General features: G+C 37.3%; 17 non-coding genes across 17 annotated transcripts; all 17 read right to left on the minus strand.

The window, feature by feature from the left end:
* Nucleotides 1–204: 204 nt before the first annotated feature.
* Nucleotides 205–276, minus strand: TRNAA-CGC (transfer RNA alanine (anticodon CGC)). The gene has a single exon. It is a non-coding gene; the product is annotated as a tRNA-Ala (tRNA).
* Nucleotides 277–3,877: 3,601 nt separating this feature from the next.
* TRNAA-CGC (transfer RNA alanine (anticodon CGC)) lies at nt 3,878–3,949 on the minus strand. Its single transcript has one exon. It is a non-coding gene; the product is annotated as a tRNA-Ala (tRNA).
* A 1,530-nt stretch (nt 3,950–5,479) lies between these two features.
* TRNAA-CGC (transfer RNA alanine (anticodon CGC)) lies at nt 5,480–5,551 on the minus strand. The gene has a single exon. It is a non-coding gene; the product is annotated as a tRNA-Ala (tRNA).
* A 2,697-nt stretch (nt 5,552–8,248) lies between these two features.
* On the minus strand, nt 8,249–8,320 carry TRNAA-CGC (transfer RNA alanine (anticodon CGC)). Its single transcript has one exon. It is a non-coding gene; the product is annotated as a tRNA-Ala (tRNA).
* A 1,755-nt stretch (nt 8,321–10,075) lies between these two features.
* Nucleotides 10,076–10,147, minus strand: TRNAV-CAC (transfer RNA valine (anticodon CAC)). The gene has a single exon. It is a non-coding gene; the product is annotated as a tRNA-Val (tRNA).
* Nucleotides 10,148–10,754: 607 nt separating this feature from the next.
* Nucleotides 10,755–10,826, minus strand: TRNAA-CGC (transfer RNA alanine (anticodon CGC)). Its single transcript has one exon. It is a non-coding gene; the product is annotated as a tRNA-Ala (tRNA).
* A 1,755-nt stretch (nt 10,827–12,581) lies between these two features.
* TRNAV-CAC (transfer RNA valine (anticodon CAC)) lies at nt 12,582–12,653 on the minus strand. The gene has a single exon. It is a non-coding gene; the product is annotated as a tRNA-Val (tRNA).
* A 607-nt stretch (nt 12,654–13,260) lies between these two features.
* Nucleotides 13,261–13,332, minus strand: TRNAA-CGC (transfer RNA alanine (anticodon CGC)). The gene has a single exon. It is a non-coding gene; the product is annotated as a tRNA-Ala (tRNA).
* Nucleotides 13,333–14,183: 851 nt separating this feature from the next.
* On the minus strand, nt 14,184–14,255 carry TRNAA-CGC (transfer RNA alanine (anticodon CGC)). The gene has a single exon. It is a non-coding gene; the product is annotated as a tRNA-Ala (tRNA).
* Nucleotides 14,256–15,106: 851 nt separating this feature from the next.
* On the minus strand, nt 15,107–15,178 carry TRNAA-CGC (transfer RNA alanine (anticodon CGC)). The gene has a single exon. It is a non-coding gene; the product is annotated as a tRNA-Ala (tRNA).
* Nucleotides 15,179–16,029: 851 nt separating this feature from the next.
* Nucleotides 16,030–16,101, minus strand: TRNAA-CGC (transfer RNA alanine (anticodon CGC)). Its single transcript has one exon. It is a non-coding gene; the product is annotated as a tRNA-Ala (tRNA).
* An 851-nt stretch (nt 16,102–16,952) lies between these two features.
* TRNAA-CGC (transfer RNA alanine (anticodon CGC)) lies at nt 16,953–17,024 on the minus strand. Its single transcript has one exon. It is a non-coding gene; the product is annotated as a tRNA-Ala (tRNA).
* A 1,772-nt stretch (nt 17,025–18,796) lies between these two features.
* Nucleotides 18,797–18,868, minus strand: TRNAA-CGC (transfer RNA alanine (anticodon CGC)). Its single transcript has one exon. It is a non-coding gene; the product is annotated as a tRNA-Ala (tRNA).
* An 832-nt stretch (nt 18,869–19,700) lies between these two features.
* Nucleotides 19,701–19,772, minus strand: TRNAA-CGC (transfer RNA alanine (anticodon CGC)). The gene has a single exon. It is a non-coding gene; the product is annotated as a tRNA-Ala (tRNA).
* Nucleotides 19,773–20,379: 607 nt separating this feature from the next.
* Nucleotides 20,380–20,451, minus strand: TRNAA-CGC (transfer RNA alanine (anticodon CGC)). The gene has a single exon. It is a non-coding gene; the product is annotated as a tRNA-Ala (tRNA).
* Nucleotides 20,452–21,301: 850 nt separating this feature from the next.
* On the minus strand, nt 21,302–21,373 carry TRNAA-CGC (transfer RNA alanine (anticodon CGC)). Its single transcript has one exon. It is a non-coding gene; the product is annotated as a tRNA-Ala (tRNA).
* Nucleotides 21,374–23,128: 1,755 nt separating this feature from the next.
* Nucleotides 23,129–23,200, minus strand: TRNAA-CGC (transfer RNA alanine (anticodon CGC)). The gene has a single exon. It is a non-coding gene; the product is annotated as a tRNA-Ala (tRNA).
* Between the last annotated feature and the right edge of the window lie 1,254 nt (nt 23,201–24,454).

Below are 24,454 nucleotides of genomic sequence, written 5' to 3' on the forward strand. Positions count from 1 at the left end.
AGGAGAATGGCAATAAGCATTGAATGGGAACTAAACTTTGAAAAATGGAATGAAGAAGATGATGAATATAATCATATTTGATTGATTTTTTATGATTTGTATTCAACTTTGACTATTGCTGTAGAGTACTTTTATTGGTTTGCTTGTTTTCTTTGGCTCTACTAGAGAGTTTACATATGGTAAAAAGCTGTATTTTGTAAAACTTGGAGATGCCGGGGATTGAAACCGGGGCCTCATACATGCGAAGCATGCGCTCTTCCACTGAGCTACATCCCCTATGAGCTGCTATTTTTTTATGCACAAGTGATTGCAGCTTTATATTTTACTAGAGATTTACTACTTTTCAGTGTTATTAGGGATATCTTAGAGGATGGAAGCATAACCATTATACCATGCTTGACTGCAAGGACTTTATGGTTTTCATGGCTGATGAGAATGCAAGTAGATGCCCATTCCAAACACTGGAATGCTCATAAAGTTCTCCATCAGAGACTGGTTTATCATCAGAATCCCCTACTTTTACTAATGAATGGTGTGGATATTGATCAAGTTTTGCTAACTAGAGGGCTGTCTTACATTCTGTTTGGTCATCAGTGTCAGAACTTAGCAGAAGGGCACAAAGGATGCATGCTAAGACTGCCTCTTGGGAATTGCTAGCTAATGCTTCACCAGACAATCTATGTAGAGTTGATATGTTGTCATCATTCCATGCTTTGAAATTTCATTAAGTGCTTGCCCTCCAAGCCCATGTCCATCCTCTTTTTGTTCATAAAGTGGTTGAACTTGTCTCTCAATCTTAATCATTTTGTTCTGCTATATTACTTGTCTCGCTCTTTTATTAAACTTTGCTCAGGTAGTCGCCTTCAGTTCCCACTGAGAATAAAAAATCTATTTCCTACTTACCATATGTTTTCCCACAGTGTAGGAGAATGGCAATAGGCATTCAATGGGAACTTAACTTTGAAAAATGGAATGAAGAAGATGATGAATATAATCATATTTGTTTAATTTTTTATGATTTGTATTCAACTTTGACTATTGCTGTAGAGTACTTGTATTGGTTTGCTTGTTATCTTTGGCTCTTCTAGAAAGTTTACCTATGGTAAAAAGCTGTATTTTGCAAAACTTAGAGATTCTGGGGATTGAACTCAGGAGCTTATACAAGCGAAGCATGCGCTCTACCACCGAGCTACATCCCATATGAGCTGCTATTTTCTGATGCATAAGTGATTGCAGCTTTACAATTCACTAGAGATTTATTACTTTTCAGTTTTATTAGTGATATCTTAGATGATGGAAGGATAACCATTATACCATGCTTGACTTCAAGGACTTTATGGTTTTCATGGCTGATGAGAATGCAAGTAGATGCCCACTCCAAACATTGGAAAGCTCTTAAAGTTCTCCATCAGAGACTGGTTCATCATCAGAATCCCCTAATTTTACTTCAGAATGGTGTGGATATTGATCAAGTTTTGCTAACTAGAGGGCTGTCTTACATTCTGTTTGGTCATCAGTGTCAGAACTTAGCAGAAGGGCACAAAGGATGCATGCTAAGACTGCCTCTTGGCCACTGCTAGCTAATGCTTCACCAGACAATCCATGTAGAGTTGATATGTTGTCATCATTCCATGCTTTGATATATCATTAAGTGCTTGCCCTCCAAGCCCATGTCCATCCTCTTTTTGTTCACAAAGTGTTTGAACTTGTCTCTCAATCTTAATCAATTAGTTTTGCTATATTATTTGTCTCGCTCTTTTATTAAACTTTGCTCAGGTAGTCGCCTTCAGTTCCCACTGAAAATAAAAAATCTATTTCCTACTTACCATATGTTTTCCCTCAGTGTAGGAGAATGGCAATAGGCATTCAATGGGAACTTAACTTTGAAAAATGGAATGAAGAAGATGATGAATATAATCATATTTGATTGATTTTTTATGATTTGTATTCAACTTTGACTATTGCTGTAGAGTACTTTTATTGGTTTGCTTGTTTTCTTTGGCTCTACTAGAGAGTTTACATATGGTAAAAAGCTGTATTTTGTAAAACTTGGAGATGCCGGGGATTGAATCCGGTGCCTCATACATGCGAAGCATGCGCTCTACCACTGAGCTATATCCCCTATGAGCTGCTATTTTTTTATGCACAAGTGATTGCAGCTTTACATTTCACTAGAGATTTACTACTTTTCAGTGTTATTAGGGATATCTTAGAGGATGGAAGCATAACCATTATACCATGCTTGACTGCAAGGACTTTATGGTTATCATGGCTGATGAGAATGCAAGTAGATGCCCATTCCGAACATTGGAATGCTCTTAAAGTTCTCCATCAGAGACTGGTTCATCATCAGAATCCCCTACTTTTACTAATGAATGGTGTGGATATTGATCAAGTTTTGCTAACTAGAGGGCTGTCTTACATTCTGTTTGGTCATCAGTGTCAGAACTTAGCAGAAGGGCACAAAGGATGCATGCTAAGACTGCCTCTTGGCCACTGCTAGCTAATGCTTCACCAGACAATCTATGTAGAGTTGATATGTTGTCATCATTCCATGCTTTGAAATTTCATTAAGTGCTTGCCCTCCAAGCCCATGTCCATCCTCTTTTTGTTCATAAAGTGGTTGAACTTGTCTCTCAATCTTAATCATTTTGTTCTGCTATATTACTTGTCTCGCTCTTTTATTAAACTTTGCTCAGGTAGTCGCCTTCAGTTCCCACTGAGAATAAAAAATCTATTTCCTACTTACCACATGTTTTCCCTCAGTGTAGGAGAATGGCAATAGGCATTCAATGGGAACTTAACTTTGAAAAATGGAATGAAGAAGATCATGAATATAATCATATTTGTTTAATTTTTTATGATTTGTATTCAACTTTGACTATTGCTGTAGAGTACTTGTATTGGTTTGCTTGTTATCTTTGGCTCTTCTAGAAAGTTTACCTATGGTAAAAAGCTGTATTTTGCAAAACTTAGAGATTCTGGGGATTGAACTCTGGAGCTTATACAAGCGAAGCATGCGCTCTACCACCGAGCTACATCCCATATGAGCTGCTATTTTCTGATGCATAAGTGATTGCAGCTTTACAATTCACTAGAGATTTACTACTTTTCAGTGTTATTAGTGATATCTTAGATGATGGAAGGATAACCATTATACCATGCTTGACTTCAAGGACTTTATGGTTTTCATGGCTGATGAGAATGCAAGTAGATGCCCATTCCAAACATTGGAATGCTCTTAATGTTCTCCATCAGAGACTGGTTCATCATCAGAATCACCTAATTTTACTACAGAATGGTGTGGATATTGATCAAGTTTTGCTAACTAGAGGGCTGTCTTACATTCTGTTTGGTCATCAGTGTCAGTACTTAGCAGAAGGGCACAAAGGATGCATGCTAAGACTGCCTCTTGGCCACTGCTAGCTAATGCTTCACCAGACAATCCATGTAGAGTTGATATGTTGTCATCATTCCATGCTTTGATATATCATTAAGTGCTTGCCCTCCAAGCCCATGTCCATCCTCTTTTTGTTCACAAAGTGTTTGAACTTGTCTCTCAATCTTAATCAATTAGTTTTGCTATATTATTTGTCTCGCTCTTTTATTAAACTTCTCTCGGGTAGTCGCCTTCAGTTCCCACTGAAAATAAAAAATCTATTTCCCTCAGTGTAGGAGAATGGCAATAGGCATTCAATGGGAACTTAACTTTGAAAAATGGAATGAAGAAGATGATGAATATAATCATATTTGATTGATTTTTTATGATTTGTAATCAACTTTGACTATTGCTGTAGAGTACTTTTATTGGTTTGCTTGTTTTCTTTGGCTCTACTAGAGTGTTTACATATGGTAAAAAGCTGTATTTTGTAAAACTTGGAGATGCCGGGGATTGAAACCGGGGCCTCATACATGCGAAGCATGCGCTCTACCACTGAGCTACATCCCCTATGAGCTGCTATTTTTTTAAGCACAAGTGATTGCAGCTTTATATTTTACTAGAGATTTACTACTTTTCAGTGTTATTAGGGATATCTTAGAGGATGGAAGCATAACCATTATACCATGCCTCTTGGCCACTGCTAGCTAATGCTTCACCAGACAATCCATGTAGAGTTGATATGTTGTCATCATTCCATGCTTTGATATATCATTAAGTGCTTGCCCTCCAAGCCCATGTCCATCCTCTTTTTGTTCACAAAGTGTTTGAACTTGTCTCTCAATCTTAATCAATTAGTTTTGCTATATTATTTGTCTCGCTCTTTTATTAAACTTTTCTCGGGTAGTCGCCTTCAGTTCCCACTGAAAATAAAAAATCTATTTCCTACTTACCATATGTTTTCCCTCAGTGTAGGAGAATGGCAATAGGCATTCAATGGGAACTTAACTTTGAAAAATGGAATGAAGAAGATGATGAATATAATCATATTTGATTGATTTTTTATGATTTGTATTCAACTTTGACTATTGCTGTAGAGTACTTTTATTGGTTTGCTTGTTTTCTTTGGCTCTACTAGAGAGTTTACATATGGTAAAAAGCTGTATTTTGTAAAACTTGGAGATGCCGGGGATTGAATCCGGGGCCTCATACATGCGAAGCATGCGCTCTACCACTGAGCTATATCCTCTATGAGCTGCTATTTTTTTATGCACAAGTGATTGCAGCTTTACATTTCACTAGAGATTTACTACTTTTCAGTGTTATTAGGGATATCTTAGAGGATGGAAGCATAACCATTATACCATGCTTGACTGCAAGGACTTTATGGTTATCATGGCTGATGAGAATGCAAGTAGATGCCCATTCCGAACATTGGAATGCTCTTGAAGTTCTCCATCAGAGACTGGTTCATCATCAGAATCCCCTACTTTTACTAATGAATGGTGTGGATATTGATCAAGTTTTGCTAACTAGAGGGCTGTCTTACATTCTGTTTGGTCATCAGTGTCAGAACTTAGCAGAAGGGCACAAAGGATGCATGCTAAGACTGCCTCTTGGCCACTGCTAGCTAATGCTTCACCAGACAATCTATGTAGAGTTGATATGTTGTCATCATTCCATGCTTTGAAATTTCATTAAGTGCTTGCCCTCCAAGCCCATGTCCATCCTCTTTTTGTTCACAAAGTGTTTGAACTTGTCTCTCAATCTTAATCAATTAGTTTTGCTATATTATTTGTCTCGCTCTTTTATTAAACTTTGCTTGAGTTGTCGCCTTCAGTTCCCACTGAAAATAAAAAATCTATTTCCTACTTACCATAAGCTTTCCCTCAGTGTAGGAGAATGGCAATAAGCATTCAATGGGAATTTAACTTTGAAAAATGGAATGAAGAAGATGATGAATATAATCATATTTGATTGATTTTTTATGATTTGTATTCAACTTTGACTATTGCTCTAGAGTACTTTTATTGGTTTGCTTGTTTTCTTTGGCTCTACTAGAGAGTTTACATATGGTAAAAAGCTGTATTTTGTAAAACTTGGAGATGCCGGGGATTGAAACCGGGGCCTCATACATGCGAAGCATGCGCTCTTCCACTGAGCTACATCCCCTATGAGCTGCTATTTTTTTATGCACAAGTGATTGCAGCTTTATATTTTACTAGAGATTTACTACTTTTCAGTGTTATTAGGGATATCTTAGAGGATGGAAGCATAACCATTATACCATGCTTGACTGCAAGGACTTTATGGTTTTCATGGCTGATGAGAATGCAAGTAGATGCCCATTCCAAACACTGGAATGCTCATAAAGTTCTCCATCAGAGACTGGTTTATCATCAGAATCCCCTACTTTTACTAATGAATGGTGTGGATATTGATCAAGTTTTGCTAACTAGAGGGCTGTCTTACATTCTGTTTGGTCATCAGTGTCAGAACTTAGCAGAAGGGCACAAAGGATGCATGCTAAGACTGCCTCTTGGGAATTGCTAGCTAATGCTTCACCAGACAATCTATGTAGAGTTGATATGTTGTCATCATTCCATGCTTTGAAATTTCATTAAGTGCTTGCTCTCCAAGCCCATGTCCATCCTCTTTTTGTTCATAAAGTGGTTGAACTTGTCTCTCAATCTTAATCATTTTGTTCTGCTATATTACTTGTCTCGCTCTTTTATTAAACTTTGCTCAGGTAGTCGCCTTCAGTTCCCACTGAGAATAAAAAATCTATTTCCTACTTACCATATGTTTTCCCACAGTGTAGGAGAATGGCAATAGGCATTCAATGGGAACTTAACTTTGAAAAATGGAATGAAGAAGATGATGAATATAATCATATTTGTTTAATTTTTTATGATTTGTATTCAACTTTGACTATTGCTGTAGAGTACTTGTATTGGTTTGCTTGTTATCTTTGGCTCTTCTAGAAAGTTTACCTATGGTAAAAAGCTGTATTTTGCAAAACTTAGAGATTCTGGGGATTGAACTCAGGAGCTTATACAAGCGAAGCATGCGCTCTACCACCGAGCTACATCCCATATGAGCTGCTATTTTCTGATGCATAAGTGATTGCAGCTTTACAATTCACTAGAGATTTATTACTTTTCAGTTTTATTAGTGATATCTTAGATGATGGAAGGATAACCATTATACCATGCTTGACTTCAAGGACTTTATGGTTTTCATGGCTGATGAGAATGCAAGTAGATGCCCACTCCAAACATTGGAAAGCTCTTAAAGTTCTCCATCAGAGACTGGTTCATCATCAGAATCCCCTAATTTTACTTCAGAATGGTGTGGATATTGATCAAGTTTTGCTAACTAGAGGGCTGTCTTACATTCTGTTTGGTCATCAGTGTCAGAACTTAGCAGAAGGGCACAAAGGATGCATGCTAAGACTGCCTCTTGGCCACTGCTAGCTAATGCTTCACCAGACAATCCATGTAGAGTTGATATGTTGTCATCATTCCATGCTTTGATATATCATTAAGTGCTTGCCCTCCAAGCCCATGTCCATCCTCTTTTTGTTCACAAAGTGTTTGAACTTGTCTCTCAATCTTAATCAATTAGTTTTGCTATATTATTTGTCTCGCTCTTTTATTAAACTTTGCTCAGGTAGTCGCCTTCAGTTCCCACTGAAAATAAAAAATCTATTTCCTACTTACCATATGTTTTCCCTCAGTGTAGGAGAATGGCAATAGGCATTCAATGGGAACTTAACTTTGAAAAATGGAATGAAGAAGATGATGAATATAATCATATTTGATTGATTTTTTATGATTTGTATTCAACTTTGACTATTGCTGTAGAGTACTTTTATTGGTTTGCTTGTTTTCTTTGGCTCTACTAGAGAGTTTACATATGGTAAAAAGCTGTATTTTGTAAAACTTGGAGATGCCGGGGATTGAATCCGGTGCCTCATACATGCGAAGCATGCGCTCTACCACTGAGCTATATCCCCTATGAGCTGCTATTTTTTTATGCACAAGTGATTGCAGCTTTACATTTCACTAGAGATTTACTACTTTTCAGTGTTATTAGGGATATCTTAGAGGATGGAAGCATAACCATTATACCATGCTTGACTGCAAGGACTTTATGGATATCATGGCTGATGAGAATGCAAGTAGATGCCCATTCCGAACATTGGAATGCTCTTAAAGTTCTCCATCAGAGACTGGTTCATCATCAGAATCCCCTACTTTTACTAATGAATGGTGTGGATATTGATCAAGTTTTGCTAACTAGAGGGCTGTCTTACATTCTGTTTGGTCATCAGTGTCAGAACTTAGCAGAAGGGCACAAAGGATGCATGCTAAGACTGCCTCTTGGCCACTGCTAGCTAATGCTTCACCAGACAATCTATGTAGAGTTGATATGTTGTCATCATTCCATGCTTTGAAATTTCATTAAGTGCTTGCCCTCCAAGCCCATGTCCATCCTCTTTTTGTTCACAAAGTGTTTGAACTTGTCTCTCAATCTTAATCAATTAGTTTTGCTATATTATTTGTCTCGCTCTTTTATTAAACTTTGCTTGAGTTGTCGCCTTCAGTTCCCACTGAAAATAAAAAATCTATTTCCTACTTACCATAAGTTTTCCCTCAGTGTAGGAGAATGGGAATAAGCATTCAATGGGAACTTAACTTTGAAAAATGGAATGAAGAAGAAGATGAATATAATCATATTTGATTGATTTTTTATGATTTGTATTCAACTTTGACTATTGCTGTAGAGTACTTTTATTGGTTTGCTTGTTTTCTTTGGCTCTACTAGAGAGTTTACATATGGTAAAAAGCTGTATTTTGTAAAACTTGGAGATGCCGGGGATTGAAACCGGGGCCTCATACATGCGAAGCATGCGCTCTACCACTGAGCTACATCCCCTATGAGCTGCTTTTTTTTTATGCACAAGTGATTGCAGCTTTATATTTTACTAGAGATTTACTACTTTTCAGTGTTATTAGGGATATCTTAGAGGATGGAAGCATAACCATTATACCATGCTTGACTGCAAGGACTTTATGGTTTTCATGGCTGATGAGAATGCAAGTAGATGCCCATTCCAAACACTGGAATGCTCTTAAAGTTCTCCATCAGAGACTGGTTTATCATCAGAATCCCCTACTTTTACTAATGAATGGTGTGGATATTGATCAAGTTTTGCTAACTAGAGGGCTGTCTTACATTCTGTTAGGTCATCAGTGTCAGAACTTAGCAGAAGGGCACAAAGGATGCATGCTAAGACTGACTCTTGGGCATTGCTAGCTAATGCTTCACCAGACAATCTATGTAGAGTTGATATGTTGTCATCATTCCATGCTTTGAAATTTCATTAAGTGCTTGCCCTCCAAGCCCATGTCCATCCTCTTTTTGTTCATAAAGTGGTTGAACTTGTCTCTCAATCTTAATCATTTTGTTCTGCTATATTACTTGTCTCGCTCTTTTATTAAACTTTGCTCAGGTAGTCGCCTTCAGTTCCCACTGAGAATAAAAAATCTATTTCCTACTTACCACATGTTTTCCCTCAGTGTAGGAGAATGGCAATAGGCATTCAATGGGAACTTAACTTTGAAAAATGGAATGAAGAAGATCATGAATATAATCATATTTGTTTAATTTTTTATGATTTGTATTCAACTTTGACTATTGCTGTAGAGTACTTGTATTGGTTTGCTTGTTATCTTTGGCTCTTCTAGAAAGTTTACCTATGGTAAAAAGCTGTATTTTGCAAAACTTAGAGATTCTGGGGATTGAACTCTGGAGCTTATACAAGCGAAGCATGCGCTCTACCACCGAGCTACATCCCATATGAGCTGCTATTTTCTGATGCATAAGTGATTGCAGCTTTACAATTCACTAGAGATTTACTACTTTTCAGTGTTATTAGTGATATCTTAGATGATGGAAGGATAACCATTATACCATGCTTGACTTCAAGGACTTTATGGTTTTCATGGCTGATGAGAATGCAAGTAGATGCCCATTCCAAACATTGGAATGCTCTTAAAGTTCTCCATCAGAGACTGGTTCATCATCAGAATCCCCTAATTTTACTACAGAATGGTGTGGATATTGATCAAGTTTTGCTAACTAGAGGGCTGTCTTACATTCTGTTTGGTCATCAGTGTCAGAACTTAGCAGAAGGGCACAAAGGATGCATGCTAAGACTGCCTCTTGGCCACTGCTAGCTAATGCTTCACCAGACAATCCATGTAGAGTTGATATGTTGTCATCATTCCATGCTTTGATATATCATTAAGTGCTTGCCCTCCAAGCCCATGTCCATCCTCTTTTTGTTCACAAAGTGATTGAACTTGTCTCTCAATCTTAATCAATTAGTTTTGCTATATTATTTGTCTCGCTCTTTTATTAAACTTTTCTCGGGTAGTCGCCTTCAGTTCCCACTGAAAATAAAAAATCTATTTCCCTCAGTGTAGGAGAATGGCAATAGGCATTCAATGGGAACTTAACTTTGAAAAATGGAATGAAGAAGATGATGAATATAATCATATTTGATTGATTTTTTATGATTTGTATTCAACTTTGACTATTGCTGTAGAGTACTTTTATTGGTTTGCTTGTTTTCTTTGGCTCTACTAGAGTGTTTACATATGGTAAAAAGCTGTATTTTGTAAAACTTGGAGATGCCGGGGATTGAAACCGGGGCCTCATACATGTGAAGCATGCGCTCTACCACTGAGCTACATCCCCTATGAGCTGCTATTTTTTTAAGCACAAGTGATTGCAGCTTTATATTTTACTAGAGATTTACTACTTTTCAGTGTTATTAGGGATATCTTAGAGGATGGAAGCATAACCATTATACCATGCCTCTTGGCCACTGCTAGCTAATGCTTCACCAGACAATCCATGTAGAGTTGATATGTTGTCATCATTCCATGCTTTGATATATCATTAAGTGCTTGCCCTCCAAGCCCATGTCCATCCTCTTTTTGTTCACAAAGTGTTTGAACTTGTCTCTCAATCTTAATCAATTAGTTTTGCTATATTATTTGTCTCGCTCTTTTATTAAACTTTTCTCGGGTAGTCGCCTTCAGTTCCCACTGAAAATAAAAAATCTATTTCCTACTTACCATATGTTTTCCCTCAGTGTAGGAGAATGGCAATAGGCATTCAATGGGTACTTAACTTTGAAAAATGGAATGAAGAAGAAGATGAATATAATCATATTTGATTGATTTTTTATAATTTGTATTCAACTTTGACTATTGCTGTAGAGTACTTTTATTGGTTTGCTTGTTTTCTTTGGCTCTACTAGAGAGTTTACATATGGTAAAAAGCTGTATTTTGTAAAACTTGGAGATGCCGGGGATTGAAACCGGGGCCTCATACATGCGAAGCATGCGCTCTACCACTGAGCTACATCCCCTATGAGCTGCTATTTTTTTATGCACAAGTGATTGCAGCTTTATATTTTACTAGAGATTTACTACTTTTCAGTGTTATTAGGGATATCTTAGAGGATGGAAGCATAACCATTATACCATGCTTGACTGCAAGGACTTTATGGTTTTCATGGCTGATGAGAATGCAAGTAGATGCCCATTCCAAACACTGGAATGCTCTTAAAGTTCTCCATCAGAGACTGGTTTATCATCAGAATCCCCTACTTTTACTAATGAATGGTGTGGATATTGATCAAGTTTTGCTAACTAGAGGGATGTCTTACATTCTGTTAGGTCATCAGTGTCAGAACTTAGCAGAAGGGCACAAAGGATGCATGCTAAGACTGACTCTTGGGCATTGCTAGCTAATGCTTCACCAGACAATCTATGTAGAGTTGATATGTTGTCATCATTCCATGCTTTGAAATTTCATTAAGTGCTTGCCCTCCAAGCCCATGTCCATCCTCTTTTTGTTCATAAAGTGGTTGAACTTGTCTCTCAATCTTAATCATTTTGTTCTGCTATATTACTTGTCTCGCTCTTTTATTAAACTTTGCTCAGGTAGTCGCCTTCAGTTCCCACTGAGAATAAAAAATCTATTTCCTACTTACCACATGTTTTCCCTCAGTGTAGGAGAATGGCAATAGGCATTCAATGGGAACTTAACTTTGAAAAATGGAATGAAGAAGATCATGAATATAATCATATTTGTTTAATTTTTTATGATTTGTATTCAACTTTGACTATTGCTGTAGAGTACTTGTATTGGTTTGCTTGTTATCTTTGGCTCTTCTAGAAAGTTTACCTATGGTAAAAAGCTGTATTTTGCAAAACTTAGAGATTCTGGGGATTGAACTCTGGAGCTTATACAAGCGAAGCATGCGCTCTACCACCGAGCTACATCCCATATGAGCTGCTATTTTCTGATGCATAAGTGATTGCAGCTTTACAATTCACTAGAGATTTACTACTTTTCAGTGTTATTAGTGATATCTTAGATGATGGAAGGATAACCATTATACCATGCTTGACTTCAAGGACTTTATGGTTTTCATGGCTGATGAGAATGCAAGTAGATGCCCATTCCAAACATTGGAATGCTCTTAAAGTTCTCCATCAGAGACTGGTTCATCATCAGAATCCCCTAATTTTACTACAGAATGGTGTGGATATTGATCAAGTTTTGCTAACTAGAGGGCTGTCTTACATTCTGTTTGGTCATCAGTGTCAGAACTTAGCAGAAGGGCACAAAGGATGCATGCTAAGACTGCCTCTTGGCCACTGCTAGCTAATGCTTCACCAGACAATCCATGTAGAGTTGATATGTTGTCATCATTCCATGCTTTGATATATCATTAAGTGCTTGCCCTCCAAGCCCATGTCCATCCTCTTTTTGTTCACAAAGTGTTTGAACTTGTCTCTCAATCTTAATCAATTAGTTTTGCTATATTATTTGTCTCGCTCTTTTATTAAACTTTTCTCGGGTAGTCGCCTTCAGTTCCCACTGAAAATAAAAAATCTATTTCCCTCAGTGTAGGAGAATGGCAATAGGCATTCAATGGGAACTTAACTTTGAAAAATGGAATGAAGAAGATGATGAATATAATCATATTTGATTGATTTTTTATGATTTGTATTCAACTTTGACTATTGCTGTAGAGTACTTTTATTGGTTTGCTTGTTTTCTTTGGCTCTACTAGAGTGTTTACATATGGTAAAAAGCTGTATTTTGTAAAACTTGGAGATGCCGGGGATTGAAACCGGGGCCTCATACATGTGAAGCATGCGCTCTACCACTGAGCTACATCCCCTATGAGCTGCTATTTTTTTAAGCACAAGTGATTGCAGCTTTATATTTTACTAGAGATTTACTACTTTTCAGTGTTATTAGGGATATCTTAGAGGATGGAAGCATAACCATTATACCATGCCTCTTGGCCACTGCTAGCTAATGCTTCACCAGACAATCCATGTAGAGTTGATATGTTGTCATCATTCCATGCTTTGATATATCATTAAGTGCTTGCCCTCCAAGCCCATGTCCATCCTCTTTTTGTTCACAAAGTGTTTGAACTTGTCTCTCAATCTTAATCAATTAGTTTTGCTATATTATTTGTCTCGCTCTTTTATTAAACTTTTCTCGGGTAGTCGCCTTCAGTTCCCACTGAAAATAAAAAATCTATTTCCTACTTACCATATGTTTTCCCTCAGTGTAGGAGAATGGCAATAGGCATTCAGTGGGTACTTAACTTTGAAAAATGGAATGAAGAAGATGATGAATATAATCATATTTGATTGATTTTTTATGATTTGTATTCAACTTTGACTATTGCTGTAGAGTACTTTTATTGGTTTGCTTGTTTTCTTTGGCTCTACTAGAGAGTTTACATATGGTAAAAAGCTGTATTTTGTAAAACTTGGAGATGCCGGGGATTGAATCCGGGGCCTCATACATGCGAAGCATGCGCTCTACCACTGAGCTATATCCCCTATGAGCTGCTATTTTTTTATGCACAAGTGATTGCAGCTTTACATTTCACTAGAGATTTACTACTTTTCAGTGTTATTAGGGATATCTTAGAGGATGGAAGCATAACCATTATACCATGCTTGACTGCAAGGACTTTATGGTTTTCATGGCTGATGAGAATGCAAGTAGATGCCCATTCCGAACATTGGAATGCTCTTAAAGTTCTCCATCAGAGACTGGTTCATCATCAGAATCCCCTACTTTTACTAATGAATGGTGTGGATATTGATCAAGTTTTGCTAACTAGAGGGCTGTCTTACATTCTGTTTGGTCATCAGTGTCAGAACTTAGCAGAAGGGCACAAAGGATGCATGCTAAGACTGCCTCTTGGCCACTGCTAGCTAATGCTTCACCAGACAATCTATGTAGAGTTGATATGTTGTCATCATTCCATGCTTTGAAATTTCATTAAGTGCTTGCCCTCCAAGCCCATGTCCATTCTCTTTTTGTTCACAAAGTGTTTGAACTTGTCTCTCAATCTTAATCAATTAGTTTTGCTATATTATTTGTCTCGCTCTTTTATTAAACTTTGCTTGAGTTGTCGCCTTCAGTTCCCACTGAAAATAAAAAATCTATTTCCTACTTACCATAAGTTTACCTTCAGTGTAGGAGAATGGCAATAAGCATTCAATGGGAACTTAACTTTGAAAAATGGAATGAAGAAGATGATGAATATAATCATATTTGATTGATTTTTTATGATTTGTATTCAACTTTGACTATTGCTGTAGAGTACTTTTATTGGTTTGCTTGTTATCTTTGGCTCTACAAGAGAGTTTACATATGGTAAAAAGCTGTATTTTGTAAAACTTGGAGATGCCGGGGATTGAAACCGGGGCCTCATACATGCGAAGCATGCGCTCTACCACTGAGCTACATCCCCTATGAGCTGCTATTTTTTTAAGCACAAGTGATTGCAGCTTTATATTTTACTAGAGATTTACTACTTTTCAGTGTTATTAGGGATATCTTAGAGGATGGAAGGATAACCATTATACCATGCTTGACTTCAAGGACTTTATTGTTTTCATGGCTGATGAGAATGCAAGTAGATGCCCATTCCAAACATTGGAATGCTCTTAAGGTTCTCCATCAGAGACTGGTTCATCATCAGAATCCCCTACTTTTACTAATGAATGGTGTGGATTTTGATCAAGTTTTGCTAACTAGAGGGCTGTCTTACATTCTGTTTGGTCATCAGTGTCAGAACTTAGCAGAAGGGCACAAAGGATGCATGCTAAGACTGCCTCTTGGGCACTGCCAGCTAATGCTTCACCAGACAATCTATGTAGAGTTGATATGTTGTCATCATTCCATGCTTTGAAATATCATTAAATGCTTGCCCTCCAAGCCCATGTCCATCCTCTTTTTGTTCACAAAGTGTTTGAACTTGTCTCTCAAACTTAATCAATTAGTTTTGCTATATTATTTGTCTCGCTCTTTTATTAAACTTTGCTTGAGTTGTCGCCTTCAGTTCCCACTGAAAATAAAAAATCTATTTCCTACTTACCATAAGTTTTCCCTCAGTGTAGGAGAATGGCAATAAGCATTCAATGGGAACTTAACTTTGAAAAATGGAATGAAGAAGATGATGAATATAATCATATTTGATTGATTTTTTATGATTTGTATTCAACTTTGACTATTGCTGTAGAGTACTTTTATTGGTTTGCTTGTTTTCTTTGGCTCTACTAGAGAGTTTACATATGGTAAAAAGCTGTATTTTGTATAACTTGGAGATGCCGGGGATTGAAACCAGGACCTCATACATGCGAAGCATGCGCTCTACCACTGAGCTACATCCCCTATGAGCTGCTATTTTTTTATGCACAAGTGATTGCAGCTTTACATTTCACTAGAGATTTACTACTTTTCAGTGTTATTAGGGATATCTTAGAGGATGGAAGCATAACCATTATACCATGCTTGACTGCAAGGACTTTATGGTTTTCATGGGTGATGAGAATGAAAGTAGAAGCCCATTCCATACATTGGAATGCTCATAAAGTTCTCCATCAGAGACTGGTTTATCATCAGAATCCCCTACTTTTACTAATGAATGGTGTGGATATTGATCAAGTTTTGCTAACTAGAGGGCTGTCTTACATTCTGTTTGGTCATCAGTGTCAGAACTTAGCAGAAGGGCACAAAGGATGCATGCTAAGACTGCCTCTTGGGCATTGCTAGCTAATGCTTCACCAGACAATCTATGTAGAGTTGATATTGTGTCATCATTCCATGCTTTGAAATTTCATTAAGTGCTTGCCCTCCAAGCCCATGTCCATCCTCTTTTTGTTCAAAAAGTGGTTGAACTTGTCTCTCAATCTTAATCATTTAGTTCTGCTGTGTTATTTGTCTCGCTCTTTTATTAAACTTTGCTCAGGTAGTCGCCTTCAGTTCCCACTGAGAATAAAAAATCTATTTCCTACTTACAATATGTTTTCCCTCAGTGTAGGAGAATATCAATAGGCATTCAATGGGAACTTACCTTTGAAAAATGGAATGAAGAAGATGATGAATATAATCATATTTGATTGATTTTTTATGATTTGTATTCAACTTTGACTATTGCTGTAGAGTACTTTTATTGGTTTGCTTGTTTTCTTTGGCTCTACTAGAGAGTTTACATATGGTAAAAAGCTGTATTTTGTAAAACTTGGAGATGCCGGGGATTGAAACCGGGACCTCATACATGCGAAGCATGCGCTCTACCACTGAGCTACATCCCCTATGAGCTGCTATTTTTTTATGCACAAGTGATTGCAGCTTTACATTTCACTACAGATTTACTACTTTTCAGTGTTATTAGGGATATCTTAGAGGATGGAAGCATAACCATTATACCATGCTTGACTGCAAGGACTTTATGGTTTTCATGGGAGATGAGAATGAAAGTAGAAGCCCATTCCAAACATTGGAATGCTCATAAAGTTCTCCATCAGAGACTGGTTTATCATCAGAATCCCCTACTTTTACTAATGAATGGTGTGGATATTGATCAAGTTTTGCTAACTAGAGGGCTGTCTTATATTCTGTTTGTTCATCTGTGTCAGAACTTAGTAGAAGGGCACAAAGGATGCATGCTATGACTGCCTCTTGGGCATTGCTAGCTAATGCTTCACCAGACAATCTAAGTAGAGTTCATATGTTGTCATCATTCCATGCTTTGAAATGTCATTAAGTGCTTGCCCTCCAAGCCCATGTCCATCCTCTTTTTGTTCACAAAGTGTTTGAACTTGTCTTTCAATCTTAAACAATTAGTTTTGCTATATTATTTGTCTCGCTCTTTAATTAAACTTTGCTCAGGTAGTCGCCTTCAGTTCCCACTGAAAATAAAAAATCTATTTCCTACTTACCATATGTTTTCCCTCAGTGTAGGAGAATGGCAATAGGCATTCAATAGGTACTTAACTTTGAAAACTGGAATGAAGAAGATGATGAATATAATCATATTTGATTGATTTTTTATGATTTGTATTCAACTTTGACTATTGCTGTAGAGTACTTTTATTGGTTTGCTTGTTTTCTTTGGCTCTACTAGAGAGTTTACATATGGTAAAAAGCAGTATTTTGTAAAACTTGGAGATGCCGGGGATTGAACCCGGGGCCTCATACATGCGAAGCATGCGCTCTACCACTGAACTACATCCCCTATGAGCTGCTATTTTTTTATGCACAAGTTATTGCAGCTTTACATTTCACTAGAGATTTACTACTTTTCAGTGTTATTAGGGATATCTTAGAGGATGGAAGCATAACCTTTATACAATGCTTGACTGCAAGGACTTTATGGTTTTCATGGCTGAAGAGAATGCAGGTAGATGCCCATTCCAAACACTGGAATGCTCTTAAAGTTCTCCATCAGAGACTGGTTTATCATCAGAATCCCCTACTTTTACTAATGAATGGTGTGGATATTGATCAAGTTTTGCTAACTAGAGGGCTGTCTAACATTCTGTTTAGTCATCAGTGTCAGAACTTAGCAGAAGGGCACAAAGGATGCATGCTAAGACTGCCTCTTGGGCATTGCTAGCTAATGCTTCACCAGACAATCTATGTAGAGTTGATATGTTGTCATCATTCCATGCTTTGAAATTTCATTAAGTGCTTGCCCTCCAAGCCCATGTCCATCCTCTTTTTGTTCACAAAGTGTTTGAACTTGTCTCAATCTTAATCAATTAGTTTTGCTATATTATTTGTCTCGCTCTTTTATTAAACTTTGCTTGAGTTGTCACCTTCAGTTCCCACTGAAAATAAAAAATCTATTTCCTACTTACCATATGTTTTCCCTCAGTGTAGGAGAATGGCAATAGGCATTCAATGGGAACTTAACTTTGAAAAATGGAATGAAGAAGATGATGAATATAATCATATTTGATTAATTTTTTATGATTTGTATTCAACTTTGACTATTGCTGTAGAGTACTTTTATTGGTTTGCTTGTTATCTTTGGCTCTTCTAGAGAGTTTACATATGGTAAGAAGCTGTATTTTGCAAAATTTAGAGATTCTGGGGATTGAACTCAGGAGCTTATACAAGCGAAGCATGCGCTCTACCACCGAGCTACATCCCCTATGAGCTGCTATTTTCTGATGCATAAGTGATTGCAGCTTTACAATTCACTAGAGATTTACTACTTTTCAGTGTTATTAGTGATATCTTAGAGGATGGAAGGATAACCATTATACCATGCTTGACTTCAAGGACTTTATTGTTTTCATGGCTGATGAGAATGCAAGTAGATGCCCATTCCGAACATTGGAATGCTCTTAAAGTTCTCCATCAGAGACTGGATCATCATCAGAATCCCCTACTTTTACTAATGAATGGTGTGGATTTTGATCAAGTTTTGCTAACTAGAGGGCTGTCTTACATTCTGTTTGGTCATCAGTGTCAGAACTTAGCAGAAGGGCACAAAGGATGCATGCTAAGACTGCCTCTTGGCCACTGCAAGCTAATGCTTCACCAGACAATCTATGTAGAGTTGATATGTTGTCATCATTCCATGCTTTGAAATATCATTAAATGCTTGCCCTCCAAGCCCATGTCCATCCTCTTTTTGTTCACAAAGTGTTTGAACTTGTCTCTCAATCTTAATCAATTAGTTTTGCTATATTATTTGTCTCGCTCTTTTATTAAACTTTGCTTGAGTTGTCGCCTTCAGTTCCCACTGAAAATAAAAAATCTATTTCCTACTTACCATAAGTTTTCCCTCAGTGTAGGAGAATGGCAATAAGCATTCAATGGGAACTTAACTTTGAAAAATGGAATGAAGAAGAAGATGAATATAATCATATTTGATTGATTTTTTATGATTTGTATTCAACTTTGACTATTGCTGTAGAGTACTTTTATTGGTTTGCTTGTTTTCTTTGGCTCTACTAGAGAGTTTACATATGGTAAAAAGCTGTATTTTGTATAACTTGGAGATGCCGAGGATTGAAACCGGGGCCTCATACATGCGAAGCATGCGCTCTACCACTGAGCTACATCCCCTATGAGCTGCTATTTTTTTATGCACAAGTGATTGCAGCTTTATATTTTACTAGAGATTTACTACTTTTCAGTGTTATTAGGGATATCTTAGAGGATGGAAGCATAACCATTATACCATGCTTGACTGCAAGGATTTTTTGGTTTTCATGGCTGATGAGAATGCAAGTAGATGCCCATTCCAAACATTGGAAAGCTCTTAAAGTTCTCCATCAGAGACTGGTTCATCATCAGAATCCCCTAATTTTACTACAGAATGGTGTGGATATTGATCAAGTTTTGCTAACTAGAGGGCTGTCTTACATTCTGTTTGGTCATCAGTGTCAGAACTTAGCAGAAGGGCACAAAGGATGCATGCTAAGACTGCCTCTTGGCCACTGCTAGCTAATGCTTCACCAGACAATCCATGTAGAGTTGATATGTTGTCATCATTCCATGCTTTGATATATCATTAAGTGCTTGCCCTCCAAGCCCATGTCCATCCTCTTTTTGTTCACAAAGTGTTTGAACTTGTCTCTCAATCTTAATCAATTAGTTTTGCTATATTATTTGTCTCGCTCTTTTATTAAACTTTTCTCGGGTAGTCGCCTTCAGTTCCCACTGAAAATAAAAAATCTATTTCCCTCAGTGTAGGAGAATGGCAATAGGCATTCAATGGGAACTTAACTTTGAAAAATGGAGTGAAGAAGATGATGAATATAATCATATTTGATTGATTTTTTATGATTTGTATTCAACTTTGACTATTGCTGTAGAGTACTTTTATTGGTTTGCTTGTTTTCTTTGGCTCTACTAGAGTGTTTACATATGGTAAAAAGCTGTATTTTGTAAAACTTGGAGATGCCGGGGATTGAAACCGGGGCCTCATACATGCGAAGCATGCGCTCTACCACTGAGCTACATCCCCTATGAGCTGCTATTTTTTTAAGCACAAGTGATTGCAGCTTTATATTTTACTAGAGATTTACTACTTTTCAGTGTTATTAGGGATATCTTAGAGGATGGAAGCATAACCATTATACCATGCCTCTTGGCCACTGCTAGCTAATGCTTCACCAGACAATCCATGTAGAGTTGATATGTTGTCATCATTCCATGCTTTGATATATCATTAAGTGCTTGCCCTCCAAGCCCATGTCCATCCTCTTTTTGTTCACAAAGTGTTTGAACTTGTCTCTCAATCTTAATCAATTAGTTTTGCTATATTATTTGTCTCGCTCTTTTATTAAACTTTTCTCGGGTAGTCGCCTTCAGTTCCCACTGAAAATAAAAAATCTATTTCCTACTTACCATATGTTTTCCCTCAGTGTAGGAGAATGGCAATAGGCATTCTATGGGAACTTAACTTTGAAAAATGGAATGAAGAAGATGATGAATATAATCATATTTGATTGATTTTTTATGATTTGTATTCAACTTTGACTATTGCTGTAGAGTACTTTTATTGGTTTGCTTGTTTTCTTTGGCTCTACTAGAGAGTTTACATATGGTAAAAAGCTGTATTTTGTAAAACTTGGAGATGCCGGGGATTGAATCCGGGGCCTCATACATGCGAAGCATGCGCTCTACCACTGAGCTATATCCCCTATGAGCTGCTATTTTTTTATGCACAAGTGATTGCAGCTTTACATTTCACTAGAGATTTACTACTTTTCAGTGTTATTAGGGATATCTTAGAGGATGGAAGCATAACCATTATACCATGCTTGACTGCAAGGACTTTATGGTTATCATGGCTGATGAGAATGCAAGTAGATGCCCATTCCGAACATTGGAATGCTCTTAAAGTTCTCCATCAGAGACTGGTTCATCATCAGAATCCCCTACTTTTACTAAAAAATGGTGTGGATATTGATCAAGTTTTGCTAACTAGAGGGCTGTCTTACATTCTGTTTGGTCATCAGTGTCAGAACTTAGCAGAAGGGCACAAAGGATGCATGCTAAGACTGCCTCTTGGCCACTGCTAGCTAATGCTTCACCAGACAATCTATGTAGAGTTGATATGTTGTCATCATTCCATGCTTTGAAATTTCATTAAGTGCTTGCCCTCCAAGCCCATGTCCATCCTCTTTTTGTTCACAAAGTGTTTGAACTTGTCTCTCAATCTTAATCAATTAGTTTTGCTATATTATTTGTCTCGCTCTTTTAATAAACTTTGCTTGAGTTGTCGTCTTCAGTTCCCACTGAAAATAAAAAATCTATTTCCTACTTACCATAAGTTTACCCTCAGTGTAGGAGAATGGCAATAAGCATTCAATGGGAACTTAACTTTGAAAAATGGAATGAAGAAGATGATGAATATAATCATATTTGATTGATTTTTTATGATTTGTATTCAACTTTGACTATTGCTGTAGAGTACTTTTATTGGTTTGCTTGTTTTCTTTGGCTCTACTAGAGAGTTTACATATGGTAAAAAGCTGTATTTGTAAAACTTGGAGATGCCGGGGATTGAAACCGGGGCCTCATACATGCGAAGCATGCGCTCTACCACTAAGCTACATCCCCTATGAGCTGCTATTTTTTTAAGCACAAGTGATTGCAGCTTTATATTTTACTAGAGATTTACTACTTTTCAGTGTTATTAGGGATATCTTAGAGGATGGAAGCATAACCATTATACCATGCTTGACTGCAAGGACTTTATGGTTTTCATGGCTGATGAGAATGCAAGTAGATGCCCATTCCAAACACTGGAATGCTCTTAAAGTTCTCCATCAGAGACTGGTTTATCATCAGAATCCCCTACTTTTACTAATGAATGGTGTGGATATTGATCAAGTTTTGCTAACTAGAGGGCTGTCTTACATTCTGTTAGGTCATCAGTGTCAGAACTTAGCAGAAGGGCACAAAGGATGCATGCTAAGACTGCCTCTTGGGCATTGCTAGCTAATGCTTCACCAGACAATCTATGTAGAGTTGATATGTTGTCATCATTCCATGCTTTGAAATTTCATTAAGTGCTTGCCCTCCAAGCCCATGTCCATCCTCTTTTTGTTCATAAAGTGGTTGAACTTGTCTCTCAATCTTAATCATTTTGTTCTGCTATATTACTTGTCTCGATCTTTTATTAAACTTTGCTCAGGTAGTCGCCTTCAGTTCCCACTGAGAATAAAAAATCTATTTCCTACTTACCACATGTTTTCCCTCAGTGTAGGAGAATGGCAATAGGCATTCAATGGGAACTTAACTTTGAAAAATGGAATGAAGAAGATGATGAATATAATCATATTTGTTTAATTTTTTATGATTTGTATTCAACTTTGACTATTGCTGTAGAGTACTTGTATTGGTTTGCTTGTTATCTTTGGCGCTTCTAGAAAGTTTACCTATGGTAAAAAGCTGTATTTTGCAAAACTTAGAGATTCTGGGGATTGAACTCTGGAGCTTATACAAGCGAAGCATGCGCTCTACCACCGAGCTACATCCCATATGAGCTGCTATTTTCTGATGCATAAGTGACTGCAGCTTTACAATTCACTAGAGATTTACTACTTTTCAGTGTTATTAGTGATATCTTAGATGATGGAAGGATAACCATTATACCATGCTTGACTTCAAGAACTTTATGGTTTTCATGGCTGATGAGAATGCAAGTAGATGCCCATTCCAAACATTGGAAAGCTCTTAAAGTTCTCCATCAGAGACTGGTTCATCATCAGAATCCCCTAATTTTACTACAGAATGGTGTGGATATTGATCAAGTTTTGCTAACTAGAGGGCTGTCTTACATTCTGTTTGGTCATCAGTGTCAGAACTTAGCAGAAGGGCACAAAGGATGCATGCTAAGACTGCCTCTTGGCCACTGCTAGCTAATGCTTCACCAGACAATCCATGTAGAGTTGATATGTTGTCATCATTCCATGCTTTGATATATCATTAAGTGCTTGCCCTCCAAGCCCATGTCCATCCTCTTTTTGTTCACAAAGTGTTTGAACTTGTCTCTCAATCTTAATCAATTAGTTTTGCTATATTATTTGTCTCGCTCTTTTATTAAACTTTTCTCGGGTAGTCGCCTTCAGTTCCCACTGAAAATAAAAAATCTATTTCCCTCAGTGTAGGAGAATGGCAATAAGCATTCAATGGGAACTTAACTTTGAAAAATGGAATGAAGAAGATGATGAATATAATCATATTTGATTGATTTTTTATGATTTGTATTCAACTTTGACTATTGCTGTAGAGTACTTTTATTGGTTTGCTTGTTTTCTTTGGCTCTACTAGAGTGTTTACATATGGTAAAAAGCTGTATTTTGTAAAACTTGGAGATGCCAGGGATTGAAACCGGGGCCTCATACATGCGAAGCATGCACTCTACCACTGAGCTACATCCCCTATGAGCTGCTATTTTTTTAAGCACAAGTGATTGCAGCTTTATATTTTACTAGAGATTTACTACTTTTCAGTGTTATTAGGGATATCTTAGAGGATGGAAGCATAACCATTATACCATGCCTCTTGGCCACTGCTAGCTAATGCTTCACCAGACAATCCATGTAGAGTTGATATGTTGTCATCATTCCATGCTTTGATATATCATTAAGTGCTTGCCCTCCAAGCCCATGTCCATCCTCTTTTTGTTCACAAAGTGTTTGAACTTGTCTCTCAATCTTAATCAATTAGTTTTGCTATATTATTTGTCTCTCTCTTTTATTAAACTTTTCTCGGGTAGTCGCCTTCAGTTCCCACTGAAAATAAAAAATCTATTTCCTACTTACCATATGTTTTCCCTCAGTGTAGGAGAATGGCAATAGGCATCCAATGGGAACTTAACTTTGAAAAATGGAATGAAGAAGATGATGAATATAATCATATTTGATTGATTTTTTATGATTTGTATTCAACTTTGACTATTGCTGTAGAGTACTTTTATTGGTTTGCTTGTTTTCTTTGGCTCTACTAGAGAGTTTACATATGGTAAAAAGCTGTATTTTGTAAAACTTGGAGATGCCGGGGATAGAATCCGGGGCCTCATACATGCGAAGCATGCGCTTTACCACTGAGCTATATCCCCTATGAGCTGCTATTTTTTATGCACAAGTGATTGCAGCTTTACATTTCACTAGAGATTTACTACTTTTCAGTGTTATTAGGGATATCTTAGAGGATGGAAGCATAACCATTATACCATGCTTGACTGCAAGGACTTTATGGTTATCATGGCTGATGAGAATGCAAGTAGATGCCCATTCCGAACATTGGAATGCTCTTAAGTTCTCCATCAGAGACTGGTTCATCATCAGAATCCCCTACTTTTACTAATGAATGGTGTGGATATTGATCAAGTTTTGCTAACTAGAGGGCTGTCTTACATTCTGTTTGGTCATCAGTGTCAGAACTTAGCAGAAGGGCACAAAGGATGCATGCTAAGACTGCCTCTTGGCCACTGCTAGCTAATGCTTCACCAGACAATCTATGTAGAGTTGATATGTTGTCATCATTCCATGCTTTGAAATTTCATTAAGTGCTTGCCCTCCAAGCCCATGTCCATCCTCTTTTTGTTCAAAAAGTGGTTGAACTTGTCTCTCAATCTTAATCATTTAGTTCTGCTGTATTATTTGTCTCGCTCTTTTATTAAACTTTGCTCAG

The sequence above is a fragment of the Taudactylus pleione genome, unplaced genomic scaffold (assembly GCF_031769625.1).
Source record: "Taudactylus pleione unplaced genomic scaffold, aTauple2 ptg000070l, whole genome shotgun sequence".
Taxonomy (NCBI): Eukaryota; Metazoa; Chordata; class Amphibia; order Anura; family Myobatrachidae; genus Taudactylus; species Taudactylus pleione.